Source organism: Muscardinus avellanarius (assembly GCF_963383645.1).
Source record: "Muscardinus avellanarius genome assembly, chromosome: 16".
Taxonomy (NCBI): Eukaryota; Metazoa; Chordata; class Mammalia; order Rodentia; family Gliridae; genus Muscardinus; species Muscardinus avellanarius.
This window is the reverse complement of record NC_137802.1, coordinates 74,809,524-74,824,803: the sequence shown is the minus strand read 5'-3', so window position 1 is coordinate 74,824,803 and position 15,280 is coordinate 74,809,524.

Genomic DNA, 15,280 nt, shown 5'->3' with positions numbered 1-15,280 from the left:
TAGCCCGGAGGTAGAAAGCCTCTGGGTTCCACCCCCAGTACCACCAAAAATAAAATAAAATAAAATAAAATAAAGATATGATGTACTGATTTACTGTGCTCATTTTGTTTTCTATGGAGTTCCCCCCAGAAAGAGTCTCTATCTTTGCCCCAAGAAGCCTAAACTACGCCACACATGGCTAGTGTTGGTGTGTAGTGCAGCTGCGGCCCAGTGTGAGGTTTGCGGGGTGCTGGGGACCCCTCCCTGGTGCCCTGATCACCCTGCCTGGACATCCCTCAAGGTCCCACCGTGGCCTGGAACCCATTGCAGGGCGGCACCTCAGTGACACTCAAAGCTGCACCTAGGACCAAGGGTTCCTGCCCCCCATGATGCCAGAGCTGAGGGCCAGGCGCTCTACACAACCGGTGGGCCCCGGGTACCTGGGCCAGGAAGGCTGACAGAGCAGTGGGCACTGCATGGGTGTGTGGCTTTCCTGCCCCTCCCAGAGGAGGGCCACACTTGTCCCTGTGCCCCTGCTCCACCGGAGAGGGGCAGGGCGCCCAGAGCACCTCCCTAGGGTGTCCTAAGAAAGGCAGCCCTGAATCTGAGAGCCCCCAAAGGCAGGCAGGATCTCAGCCCAGCCTCAAATATGACTCTGGAATTTAAAGAGCAAAACACTATTTAGGTTAACATGGGATAGGGCCATTTCCCACCCCAAACTGAGGTCCAAGGGGAGTACTCATCCCCAGCAAGGGGTGCGTCTACCAAGAACGACCACAAACTGGGTTATTTCCAAATGACACAATCCCCAGCTTCCCCTGAGGGGCCAGGAGGAAATGGGCTGGGGAGAGGCTGAGGGGACCAGGTTGGGAGCACCCCAGACCAGGCAGCACAGCCAGGGATCTGCAGGGAGGAAGAAGAGGGCCCTGTGCTAGGGAAAGAGGTCACCGCTCAGGGAGTGCTCTGACCACCCCTGGCCTACCCTGCTGGCAGCCCTACCTCTGAATCAGGCCTCCTGCTGGGGCAGCCAGAACAAGCCCACAGCCCTGGATCCCAACAAACCGAAGCTCCAGCTAACTCCAAATTAGCCCCAGCACATCTCAGATTCCCTGTCCTAGAGGATAGTGCTGCCCTGCCTGGTGTGACAGGGTGGAGGGCAGCAGCTCCTCAGGGACAGGGTGTGTGTGAACAAATACGTCCTGGCCTGCTGAGCCACACAGCCCGATCCCACCCAGACCCTCCAGCCTTGCCAGCATCCTGGATGTCCCTCCTCAGCCCTGAGGGCTTGGTGACCCAATCTGGGAGGTTTCTCAGCTACCCAGATACAGCCACGCCTGCCCCAGGAGGCAGGTCTTCCCCAAAACCACAGGAAACGGGCTTTTTGTAATGCTTGGGGTCTTTCTGGATCTTGGCCTGGGCCATTCCTCAGCCTCAAATTTCCTACTGTGCCCAGCCCAAGAAAGCCTCTCCTCCCTGCCCATTGCTAGCCCAGTGGGCCCTCTGAACACACCCAGGCCTGCCCCTTGCAAAGCCTGCTGGCCCAGCACTTCAGGACTCAAAGGGGCCTTTAAGGAACACAGGAGCCCACCCACCCTTGGCTCTCCTGGCCAGGGCCCAGTTACCAGGCAGAGCTGGCAGAACACAGCATGGCCACAGCTTTCCTGGGGGGGTGTCCACTATGATCTGCCAGGGCACAGAGATGGCAACATCTGCTCTGCCTCCTAGGACCTCAACCCGGGTGCCAGGGGCTTGGGAGTCACCCTTGTGGAGCTAGGGACCCATGGGGGCCCGATCCCATAGCCAAAAAGAACCTATGTCTTCCAGGACAGGCAGCCCAGGAGGGTTTCTGCCCAGCCAGCTGACTTATTCTCGTAGGGAGCCCAACAGCTTATTTCAGGACGTTCACATGTGTCAAGACAGGAAAGGAAGCCTGTGAGAAACAGCACCTCCCACACTCTGCAGGCAGCAGGCGCTCCCTCTGGCCTCAGCGCCTCCACCCGCCTCCCTCCACAGTGTCCCTGGAGGACCCTCAGGCTCAGCCCAGGCCCCGTGTCCGTCCACCCTTATATCTCCAGGCTGCTTTTTCTCTGAGGCATTTTAAGAAACACGTTTATCGGTGGTACATGGTCTCTCCCTCCACACTCAGCCAGTGCCTTCTGCCCCATGCTCAGCTGAAAAGGCCCAGGGCATGGCGCAGTCACAAGTGCAGGTGCTGCCCACAGGGCTCCCGGCATCAGTCCCATGCCACAGAGCACTGGACCTGAGCAGACCGCAGATCCCATTGGGCTGTGGCAGGGTGCCAGCAGCCAGGTGAGCTCAGAGTCTGTGTGTTACAAACGGGCATGGTAGCCGGCTGTGGGGCAGGGCAGCTGGGAGGGCCTGAGGCAGATCGTTGCCCAGCAGGAGTGAGAGTGGTCTCCTGGGACCTGCTGTAGAGACCTGTAAGGGGAGGCAGTCAGGTCAGCCATCACATAACCTCCTCCCGGGTGGGACCCACATGTCACCCACAGCTGTCCCACCTCACACAGATGGGACCAGGGAGGAATAGTCTCCCAGGGCCTACAGCTGGTAAGTCCTGGCTGTCCCTCTCTGAGCCAAGCACTGGGACCTGCTTGAGGGAGCCACAGTTGGGCACATTCTGTCCCCGAAAGGCCACGTGGTCCAAATGCGACTGCTGAGCCGGGCGTGGTGGCGCACGCTTGTCATCCCCTCACTTGGGAGGCTGAGAGAGGAGGATCGCGCGGGTTCGAAGCCAGCCTCAGCTGGCTTAAGAGACCCTGTTTCCAAATAAAATATAAAATAGGTCTGGGAGTGTAGCCCGGAGGTAGAAGGCCCCTGGGTTCCATCCCCAGTACCACCAAAAAAAACCAAAAAACCCACAAATGTGACTGCTGAATTGAGGTTCATCACAAATGTTCAGAAGCCGGCATCATGGTGCCAGGCTTGCCTCTGTTGTTCAGAGCTGCTGCCAACAGGGCCAGACCCTTTTCTGGGGTGTGTCCTCAGTGGGGCTGCACCTCTGGCCAGGCCCCCATTGACTCTGATGTTTGTTCCAGAGGGGCCAGCACCTCCCTGATGCCGTACAGTTCTGATGAGGGCAGACTGGGGGCTGCGGCCTGGGAGAGAAGGGAATCCTCTGTGGCCTAGGTCTTTAGAGGTGTAGGGAGGAGGTGGCCCCCACAGGGGCCAAGAGAGTGGCCTGGCCAGAGAAGAGCAGCGGCCTCCCACTTCAGCCTCCAATCGGATGCCTCGCAGCCTCAGCCTCAGCCTAGTCTTCTGAGCCCTGCACTGGTGTCCTCTGGGCCTGCCTGCAGAGGCAGCTGCTGCCTCAGGAAAGGAGAGAGGCCTCCTTTCTGGGAGCAGGTTGGCTCAGGTGCCATTATCACCACATGGCCAAGTCTAAAGCCATCCAGGTCCCCAGCCAGGGTCACCTCTCCCAGCCTCCTGGCTCCTTCTCTGCGGGCCTCCAACATTACCCCACCCTGGCTGTAAGGGCCACAAGTGAGGGTCTGGCTTCTTCAATCAATCTTCCTCCCCTGCCTGCAGGTGAACAGCCACACCTCAGGGTGAGAGGGCTGTCCAAGTCCCGTGCTTTGCATGGCCAGGGAATAGTGGAGGTGAAGGCATTTGAGAGAGAGGCAGCCAGGAGTCCAATCAGGTCAGGATGAGCGAGGCTCAGGGCCAAGCCAATTCCAGAAGCTTCAAGGACAGAGGGTGTGCATGGTGAGGGAAACGTGCCTTCGTCCTACCAGTTATTAGCTACATGACTGTGAACACGGATCAGGACTTTGGTTTCCTAGTTTGCAGTGATCCGTTTGTGGAGAGTGGCTATGCACAGGAAATGACCTCCTGGGGAGGTCTGTGTTGCTGTGCAGGGCAAGGCCTGCCCTCTGCGTCCTCATTCTCACCTGTGTGCTGAGACATGTCCAGATCAATGATGCCCTGCCTGGGGATGACCACACATTGAAGGGACTGGCATGTGTGGTGCGGTGACAGAGGCGCAAGCAGGGCAGGGGTCAGTGGGCTGGCAGTGGCCTCAGTAGGTGGAGGAGTTAAAGGAGACCAGGGGAAGAGGGGACCCCGGAAGAGGCCAGAGATGGGGAGGTTCAGGATCTGTAAGGTCACTCAGATCAGGACAGGGCACCTTAACCAGGGCCTGAGATTCACATTTTCACTATCTGAGAGGAAACAGGAGCCCAACTGGTCCTAGTGATTTAGAAAACTAAGCGCAATACCAAGACCCATCTGGCCGCTGGGGATGTGAACTGTGGGTGGAAGGGTTTGCTTTGAACTGCACTTGGGTTGTCAGCTGAGAGATGAGACAGCCCCACCCTACAGCTCCAGGAAGGCCGATAGACAGACAGACACCAGAGGCATCAGGCATCTGGTGGAGAGTTTGAGCACACCCAGCAGGCCACCACCTGCAGGGTGTGCTCAGGGGTATACTGTGGGGAGTCCCAGGTGCCCGCCTTGCTCAGTCTCACCACTCACATCTGCCGCGGCTGCGCTGTGCCTGCAGGGCTACAGGTGGGGCTAGTTGCCCGGTCAGGGCCACACTGCTCAGCTTGAGGTAGGGCACAACACCCATCACCAGCTTTGCAGATAGCACCGGCGCTCTCACGCCGTGAGCAAAACAACCCAGCCCTACTTTCCACAAATACCAACAGATGTTTAAAATTGGGGAGGAATCTCTAAAACCAAAACGGTTCTCAGGCAGGGCCCCTGGAATGGCTCCAGGGAGCTGCACGCCCGTGGCTCGAGCTGTTGTTCTAAGCCGCCCTTCACACGTCAGGAATGTCAAACAGAGCTGACCTCAGCAGCCTGGAGTCCCACTCCAAACAGAGCCCTCGGCCTCTCCAGCAGCGGGCAGGCTCTGGGGTGTTTGTCTAATTTAAAACAAACTAGTTGGGCGGTATATTATTTCTCCAACCAAACAATATTGAAGCCGCATGTGGGTCGTATCACTATTGCTTCCCGCCTTCACGTGTCCCCCAAGCCTGTTCAGCACAGTTAGCAACTGAAAAAGAGAGGATTGTTTCCCGTTTCACTGAGAAAATAGAAGCAACCAGAAAAGAATTTCCACGTGCTCCCTCCAGGCACCTCCCCACCCCGGCCGCCCGCGGAACCACTCTACCCCACGCCAGGACGGCCTCTAATCCTGTCCTGGGCTGGGTCACTCGACAGCAGTCCCTTAGGCAGAGGGCCCCAGCTGCCGCCTGTCTCTGCGCTTAGCCCCTCAGAAGATAATCTGGCTGTCTTCAACTTCTCTCCTTGTAGTCTGTCTGAATCTTCTCTAACCGAGACTTTATCTCCCCTATTCTACAAAAATGTTCTTGCTGAGGTCACCAGGGGCCTCCAGGTTGCCAATCTGTGCATCACTTCCCAGTGTTCCCAGCTAATGAGCCACCTCCACCTTCACACCCAGCCCCATGGCCTAACAGCCGGGTTCTTCCTCCACTCTCACCTCCGGCTCCATCCCTGGATTGTCCTCAGTTTCCTATGGCTGTGACCAAATACCATAAACTTAGTGGTTTAAAACAACACAAGTCTGGCAGGATGCAGTGTTATAAGCCTGTAATCCCAGCAACCATGGCAGCTAAGGCAAGGGGGTGGCAGGTTCAAGGCCATCTGGGTCAAAATAGCAAGACCCTGTCTCAGAAACAAATAACAACAAAAACAAAAAGGACTGGGAATGTAGCTCAGAGGCAGCGCACTTGCCTAGCATGTGTAAGGGCCTGGGTTCCACCCCAGCACAGCCAACACACACACACACACACACACACACACACACACACACACACACACAATAACACCCCCTCAAAAAAAACCCAGATGTGTTATTGTACAGTTCCAGAGCTCAGAACTCCAAAATAGGTTTCACTGGGCTACATCAAGGCAAGATGACCCTGCTCTGGAAGCCCCGGGCAGAAGTCACCCTGGAGTTCCTGCCTCGTGGTCCCTCCTCTATCTTCATCTCCACCGCTCCATCTCATCTCTCTGACTTCTGCTCACGCCCCAGGTCTTCTCAGACAGCCCTACCTCCCCTGCAAGAACTCTCACGACTGCATGCGCCCACCTGGATATCTCCCTACCTGGGCCCCTTGATTTAATCACGTCTCCTTTAGGCATATAATGTGGTATAGTCACAGGTTTGGGGGCCCCGGGCCTTGGGGGTCCCCTGGATCCCCTCTCCAGCCACCAGCAAGGTCCAAGACTGGGTCTCCTTGGTCAGAGGAGAACTGCAGAGGACCATTCTGCCAATAATGAGTGGAGGGCATTCCTGTCAACGCCATCGCAGAGCCCAGCATGGGGGCACCACAGGCCAAGCTCCACATCAGGCTGAGTCCAGAGACCTTCGCGTGTGGGGCACTGAGAACCCGCTTCCTTTAAGGACCGGCACCAAGATGCAGCAATTCTCTGTGGCCACTGCTCACTCCAACTGCCCCTCTGAGGCAGCTCATCGACTGCCTCTCCCTTACAGGGTGGGCCCCCCGTCACTCACTTCGGGACATGCTCTGCCCACGGACTGATACAGGCGGGGCTGATGCGCAGGCATGGAAGAAAGCAAGACCCCACCGCCACCACCACAGCACCAGAGTCAAATCGCCTAAGCTTGAGGTCTTGCTTTCTCCACCTCTAAAATGGGCATCAGACCCTGCCACATGGGGTTTCCTAAAGGAAATAAGATAGTGTGTTAGTTTCCTGCAGCTGTTGTTAGAAATTACCACAAATTAGGTGATATAAAACAACAGGAGGTTATTCTCTCAACATTCCAGAGGCCTGAAGTCCAAAATCAAGGTGTGGGTGGGCCTTGCTGCCTTTGGAGGCTCAAGGAGGTCCCCGACCTCTCTGGCCTCTGGTTGCCCCAGATAGCCCATGGCCTGTGGCAGCAGTGCCAGGCTCTGCCTCGTGACCTGCTCTTCTGTCCCTTCCCCTCTGTCTCTCATCAGGACGTTTGTCATTGCATGAGGGCCATCTGGGTAATCCAGGATGACCTCCTCATCTAGGAGGCGCAGGGAGATTCATCTCTCTTCACTTTGCCTGAACCCCTCAGCCAGTCTCACAGCAGAGAGCAGTGTGTGCTCACGAGCCTCAGGCCAGAGGGCAGTTCTGAGCAGAGCCCCCAGAGGCTGTACACACTTTTGCTCACCTTCGTGCCTCGGCCTAGGAAGTGCCCAGGATCCCTGCTGCTCCCACCAGCTCTCAGAATGAGAGGTGAGAAGGGACTCTGAGGTCCACCTGCAGCCCGAGGTAGAGATGCGATGTCTGGCCTGGAGCATGGACCCAGGAGTGAGAAACGAGCGTGTTTCCAAGCCATGGGATTGGAAAGGGTATTGTTACACAGCATGCTTGTAACAGCAAAGCTCACCAATACAGAATTCGTCGTCCAAAGTTGGGAAATGGCAATTTGTGTTACATAATGGTAAAAAATAAGAAAATAAAAAACCACTGACCTGACTCCTGCGATAACTCAGAAGCAGGAAGTATATCTAATGGGATCTTGGCTTTGGGCAAAAAGCTTTCCAAACAAAACATTACAGATTGAACTCGGTGTTTCTACTGCACTTAATAAAGTGCCTCAAGAGAAAAAGATAAATAAGCTCAGAAAATAATGGGTAGGTTTGATACAGAATTGGGGAAAAATATAGGAGTCCCAGAAAGTCTAGTGCCTGCAAGATGAAAATCACGACTGTTTCTTCAGCCCAAAATGAACACAGCCAAGGAGCATTTTCCAGGTAAAATGGCCTCGGCCTGCCCAGGGGACACCAGGATGACTGCCCATCCCCACCGGGGCACATGGAGGGCACCTCTGCAGCCGGGGCTTCTGCCCCACAGGCTCATCTGGGTTTCCGCAGTCAGGACACCACGTGGCAGCCACTCTGACTGCCATCCTGTTGTGAAGGAAATGTGCGGAGGGAAGGGAATGTGGGCTGACACAGGCAGTAACAGAGTGCGCCAAGAGTGCAAGTACCAGGGAGGCGAGTGTCGGACCACAGACCACACCTCTGCCCCAGCCGACCCTGGCTGTGTCTCGATTCCCTGCCAACAAGCATCTGACTCCAGCCCAGCCGGTCGCCCGAGGCGGGATGGGCAGAGGTTCTTCACTTAGGTCCTGGCCCCTTTGCCACTTCTGTAGGGAGACCTGTGGTCCCCATCCCTGGGCCCCTGCCAGGCCCCTGCTGGCCTGGAGGTTTTCTTGCCCACTCCAGGACAGGGTTCATCCTGGGAAAGGAGGTGCCTTTCAGAGCTGCAGTCACCACAGCTTGGGTTTGCAGAAGGCTGCAGCAAGCGGAAGAAAGTCTAGGGTTTGGAGCCAGACCTGGTCGCAATATTGTATGGCCCTGAGCCAGTTGCACAGCTCTCTAAGTCTCAGCATCCATGCATGTAACCGTAAATACTACTGCAGCCAACTGTGGGCACAGAGGAGAAGGCAAGAGGCACACACATGTTCTCCAGCAGGCCGCCTGACATCAGTGCAGGTCCCGAACATCACCCCGGTGGCCATGGAGGAACAGAGGCTGGAAACGATGATGGTGTTACTCAGAAAGGGGGGCCAGAGCAGGCACCAGACCTCCGCTCTCTGAAGGAGAGTAGATGTAGATGTGGCTGCAAAGGGTCACTCCGGCCCTGGCCAGAACCATCAACATTCAAGGAAGCCTAACATAACAGCAGCAGGGTTGGAGCTGGTTTACTTTCTTAGGAAAAAGAGGGGTGATCTGGGAAGCCACACAAGTCCTAGCCATGACTAGAAGACAAGGAAGAAGCACAATGACCAGACTGGGAGAAAGACAGGGCTGTGGGAACCAAGGGCCCACATTTAGGAGCGTTCTAGAGGAAATCAGTCCCGAGTCCTCCAATGGCAAGCAGCAGCACTGATGGTCTGTGTGAAGAAGTTCAGGCCCTAACCAGGCCAGTGGTGTACATCTGTCGTTCCAGTACTTGGGAGGCTGAGACAGTAGGATTACAGGCTCAAGGCCAGCCTCAGTGACTCAGCAAGGCCCTCCGCAACTTAGTAAGACCCTGTTCCAAAAATATAAAGGGCTGGGGAGCTTGGCATGGTAGTGCATGCTTGTAATCCCAGCATCTAGGAGGCTGAGACTGGAGGGTCGCAGTTCATGGCCAGCCTCAGCTACTTAGTGAGGCCCTTTGCAACTCAGTGAGACCCTGTTTCAAAATAAAGAATAAAAATAGGGCTACACCTCCGATAGAGGACTAATATCTAGAATATACAGAGAACTCAAGAAACTCAACACTAAAAAAATCATCCAATCAAAAAATGGGTAAGCGAACTAAATAGACACTTCACAAAAGAAGAAATTCAAATGGCCAATAAATGCATGAAAAAATGCTCAACATCACTGGCAATCAGAGAGATGCAAATCAAAAGTACCCTGGGATTTCACCTAACTCCAACTAGAATAGCCATCATTCAAAACACAAACAACAACAAATGCTGGCGAGGATGTGGAGAAGTGGGAACTCTAAGACATTGTTGGTGGGATTGCAAATTAGTGCAACCACTTTGGAAAACAGTATGGAAAATCCTCAGAAGAATGGGAACAAATCTACCATTTGATCCAACAATATCACTTCTGGGTATCTACCCAAAAGAAAGGAGACCAAACTACCAAACTATTGCATGTGTACCTATGTTCATAGCTGCACAATTCACCATAGCCCAACTATGGAACCAGCCAAGATGTCCATCAACAAATGAATGGATTACAAAACTGTGGAATATGTACACGATGGAATTTTACTCATCCATTAAAAAAACTCAATTGCATTATTTTCAGAGAAATGGATGGAACTGGAAGACATTATGCTAAGTGAGATTAGTCAGTCACAAAAAAAAGGATGCTTTCCTTAATATGTGAAAGCTAAGGAGAAATGGGTCATAGGAGGAACTCTAGATGAAAAAGGAAATCCTATAGAGGAGCAAACAAGACAACCTAAACGAGGGGATGGGAATTGGGTAGGGGCTAAATGGGTGATGTGTACATATATATCCACACAAATTTTTTGCCCCAATATGATGTATGAATATAATGCACCAATAAAAAATTTTAAAAAATAGGGCTGGGGCTGTAGCTTGGAGGTAGAATGGCCCTGGGTTCCATACACACACACACACACACACACACACACACACACAAAGAATATGGAGCAGTAGTGCTCTGGTTCATCGCTGTCATGATGCAGAGAGGCACAGCTCAGAAGATTGTTACAAAACTCAGCATTCTCCTACTGTAGACTCCAGCAGTCACACTCCTGGATATTTACCCAAAGGAACTGAAGACATATGCATTCATGAAAACCGGCACTACAATGCTGACAGCAGCTTTACTCACAACTGGCAAAGTTGGAAGCAACCAAGATGCCTTCAGCAGATGAGCATCCAGACAATGGAATACTCCTCAGCACTAAACAAAACAAGACACAAAGCCAAGAAAAGATGGGAGAATTTTAGGTGTTCATGACTAACTGAAAGAAGCCCATCTGGAAAGGGTGCATGCTGTATGATCCCAACTCTACAAAATTCCAGAAAAGGCAGACCCATGGTCAGAATAGCAGGTCAGAGCTGCCTGGGGCTGCGGGAGGAGCACAGAGGTTCTTAGGGCACTAAAACTCCTCCAGGTGATACTAGTGCTGGGTCCCTGCATGGCACATCTGTCCAGCACCATCAGCAAATATAAATGTAACTGTGGACGCCAGGCCATGACCCTGTGTGGGGCCTTACGCCAGATCCAGCAGGGCTCTGACAGGACATGGTAATGGGGATGGTGTATGCTTGTGGGGGGGGGGGGTCATGAGGAAACCTCTGTGGCCGGCCAGACTTCTCTGTGGAATGCAGTGGTGATGACTTCAAGGTTGTTCAGAGTAAGTTGGACTATCAGAAATGTGCCATATTTAACTTTACAATGTAATTTGTGCTATTTCCATCAATCTTAAATTACATTTTTCTATTGCTGAACAGCATTCTGAGCCTCATCGGTGAGCCATGTCTTCAGTAGAGGTCAGTTTTTAAGTACTGTGACTCACTGGGGGCTGGCTTTGGCCTGGCTTCTGTGTCCACTCCCAGGAGGAAAGGGCAAGGGACAGTGTGTGAGAGACAAGCTAGCTGCAACTAGCAACTTTAGGCCCTTCTGGAACTTGCCGGGCAAGCTGCCTGAGGGGCATGCAGGGGCCTCGCCCTTCCCTCCAGACCCATGTGTCCTGGACCCTTCGCAAGTCCAGAGAGAGGACGGGGGCCAAAGCGGCCACAAAGAGGGTCCTGCCACCTGCTGACACCTGCCAGGCAGGGTGCTGTCCCATTTCTTGGCTGACCTTTCTGTCCTGCATGCACCACCAGCCCTTCTTGCACCCACTCAGTGGCTCCAGGCATTTCATTCTACCCATCAGAGTCATCACTGTCTGCCCCATACCAGGCGTTGACGTGGAGAGGGCCCTGCTGGACACCCTGCCCCAAGCTCTGCGTGCTGCTATCCAGCTCAGATCTTTTATGTATTCTTTGATAGCAGTGGCCTTGGCACACTGGCCGGGACACCCAGCATTCTAAGCAGCTCTGGCTGGGCACATAAAAGCCCAGCCTTGCAGGGCAGATGACATCAGCTGGTGCTGGATCACCATGGAGACACTCCAGGGAGGGAAGAAGTAAACAGCGCTGGCCTTTGGCGGCATGGCTCCCACTCTGCCAGACTGCTCCAGGCCTGGCACAACTCACTAGTCCCTGCAATGCCCTGTGAGTGGCATAACCTCCAGCCTGCAGCAAACCAAGTTGCCACAGAGCAGTCTCGCCAGGTGGGCGGGTGCTGGGGATTAGACCATGTCCTTGCTCTCACACAGCTTCTCCCCATGAGGATGCCATGAGCCGCGCTAAGAACCTGCCTGGTAGTTAGGCCCAGTGTGCAGGATGAGAGGCTCACAGGAAAACTACTCACAGCCCACCCGGCCCTTAGTCAAGACAGGCCAATGCACCTGGACAAAGGAGGAGCATCCCTGAACCCCAGTCCCCATGCTCATGCCCGTTGCCTTTCAGTGGTGCTAAGTACTCAGTCGCCATCTTGGAGCTGAAGGGAAAGATGTCAGAGGCCCCGAGTGTCCTAAGACAGGAGCTCCAGGGTGGGTACCATGGTCAAACCTCAGACTTAAAACTCCAGATCTGGGAGGCTAAACAACATTGGAAACATTGTAGAATTTGGAAATAGCTGAGGTTTGGCACATGGGCATCTTGCCCATGTGTCTGCTGGGAAGAAATGGTGTACTCTGGGGATAGTAACTGAAGCTCCTGGATAGATCCCCTCTCTGGTACTGCCATGGTGGCGCAGTGCCCCGTGGGCCTGGGGCACCCACCAGCCAGCCTCAGGGCTGGGTCCTCACCCCCAGGACCCCATGTCTCTCCTTCAATGAGAGGCAGTGTTGACAGTCCAGTTCTGTTCCCAGGGGCCACTGTCTTAGATGACATCTCAGCCAAGGTGTTGACCTTGAGCTGCAAAGCCATGGAGAATGTGCAGAATTTCTGTCAACGTGGGATGTGCATGCTGCGAACGCACTCCTTTCTCAAGCTGAAGTCTAGTGTTTGGATACAGGGGCTCTCTTTCCCAGAGTAAGCCCCGTAACAACCACGCGGAAACTGTTTGTGCTAGATGACGGATTGTAAACAGCTGGTGGGATCAGGCCTTCGCAGTCCAAAAAACTGCAAATCAAAAAATCCACACGTTTAATAAACAGATGATGGATCAGAATGTAAATGGAAAAAAGAAGAGGGGGAATGTGTTACAGCTCGATCCAGGGTTGAGCTGGCAGAATTCAGAATGTGGAGCTTGCTCTTGGGCCAGGACCCTCTGCAGTTCCCAGAGATGCCCTGGGATCACAAACTCATCCCAAGCAACATGAATCTGGAGCAGCTTCCGACAGAGGCCAAAACGAAAGGGCAGTGGGCTTTGGAGACACAGGGAGTTAACAGTGGGCCCAAGAGTGGCTAGAACTAGCCCTGGAATACAGTAGCGCCTAATAAACATCAGCACCCAAGAAGGGGAAGGGTCCATGGGACCTGGATAGAAAATGGTTAGTGTCTAGCGTGTTGGGCTGAGAACAGCTCAAGAAATCCCAGGGTCCATGTCCAGAAAGGGGCAGGGGCTGTGTGGGGACACCTGGGTCCCTGAACCACTGCGATGAATGCAGGCCCTGGGCATGACAGAGACATCACCCAAGGCTCCAGCAGGGCCGGCATCTCTGGGGCTGGTCAGGTGGGCATGCCAATGAGCTGTACCCTGGGTGGGGGGTCACAGTCAGTCGGGGCCTGCTCAGAAGTGCACCAGTCACCAGGTTCCATGTGGCAGTGTCCCCTGGACAGGCACCTGGAGCCTCCATAGCAGCTCGGCTTTCTCATATCTTTCCTGGCCAGTAGGTGCCAGCCCCTCCTCTCTCCAGGCCAGCACTCCAGTCCTGGACAGCATGTCTTCTGGACTGGGGACTTCAAGGCACATTGTCCTTGATGGCCACAGCAAAGTCAACTGGAAGCTGACAGTCAAGAAGACCTGGGCAAGAGGGGATGGTAAAAGATGGCCAGTGCCATAAGAGGGAGGCCACAGAGGGCTGTGGTGGTGGGGAGGGCAAACCTGCAGCTCCAGGATTCAGCTGGAGGCAGGAGGCGTGGCTGGTCAGGTGGAGGCTCCTGATGGGAGAGGTGGTCAGATGGAGGTCATCTTGCTGGAGGCGCAGGGGAGGCTTCCATGGGGAGAGGTGTTCAACCTCCCTGGAGGCCCATAGGATGGGGAAGGTTTCTGGGGGAGAGGCTCAGGCTGTGAGGAGGGGTAGGGAGACTGCAGGTGGTCTGGGAGGCCAGTTGAAGGGATGGAGATATGCCAACTAAGATGGGGCTGAGCATGCTGGAGGGAGCCCAGAGCGAGGCCTGAGGGCCAGGTGGACCACGGGGAGGATGGGGAAGGTGTCAGCAGAAGCCGTGGGGTGTGGGTAGAAGCCCCCATTATGCTGTGGCTCCCCAGGATGTCAAGGAGTTGGAGTGACCAGGAGAGGCAAATGACCAAACACCTGTCAGGCAGCTGAGTTCCAGGGTTCCGACTGCACCAGAGAGGGTGCATATAAGCAATCAAAACACTGAACAGACTCCTGGGGGCTAAGCAGCAAATCTGACGAATCTGAAAAGAAAATGAATTGCCTAGAAGATAGAGCTAAAAATATTACTCAGAATGCAGAACAGAGACTCAAAGAGAAGGAAACTATCAAATGAGGCTCAGAGACATGAGAAGGAACTGCCGCTTCTGAAGCGGAATGTCAGTATGCAATCATCCCTCCCACTACGAGCTAGAAAACTAAGGGAAAGAAATAGGAAGAAAACACCGGGGTGGGAGTGTTTGTTTTGTTGTTTTCAAATGGGTTTACTAAGTTGCTCACTTCAAACTCCTGGCTCAAGAGATTCTCCTGCCTCAGCTTCCCAGGTAGCCAGGACTGCAGGTGCACACAGCATACCCAGCTGGAGACATGTGTTTTAAGATATGGACATAGTACAGGACTATAATCTGAGACAAGGGCAGCAAATCAGGCCAGCCTGTGGCCCGCTGGCTCTCTTCCAGAGGCATCTTTGGGCCCAGCACAGCCAGAGGATCTCAGGAGAGGACAGTGGTTCAGCTGAGCAGAGACGGAGGAAGCTGAGGACATTGGTAGAGATGTATGAGTTCTGTAGAGAAGACTCCAGAGAGCTGCATGGCAGCCCCTGTGCCTTCGACGGGCACCACACTTCACACACGTGGGACCCCAGGTAGGACCCGCAAGGAGCCACCAGAGGGCCTGCCCAGCCAGATCCCACAGACTTCGACAAGCAGCCATGATAAGAAATGCCATTAAATTCTTACTAGAATCAACAGAAAGCAGAACACAATGGGACTGGAGAAAGAGCTGGGGAGAGGGAAAACGTCAACATAGAGTCCATTGCTTGGCAAAAAAAACCTTTAAAATAGAGACAGATTATGACATTTTCAGACAGCTAAATGTTGAGGCAATTTGTCATTGGAGATAGGCAATATAAGAAATAAAGCAAACCTCCCACTAAAGGAAGATGAATTCATGCAGAAACTGGATCTATTCAAAGTATGCAGGACTCCAGAAACAGCAAATGCATAGTGAATATAAAAGCCCCTTTTCTTTTTTATTTGTTTTTATTTTAAAAAATGTATTGGTACATTGTAACCACAGGTCTTTATGAGGTACAGGATGGTGGAGGCACACATGCACACATTGCTCACTTAGCCCTCCCCCGATTCCCACCCCATTCCCGCCC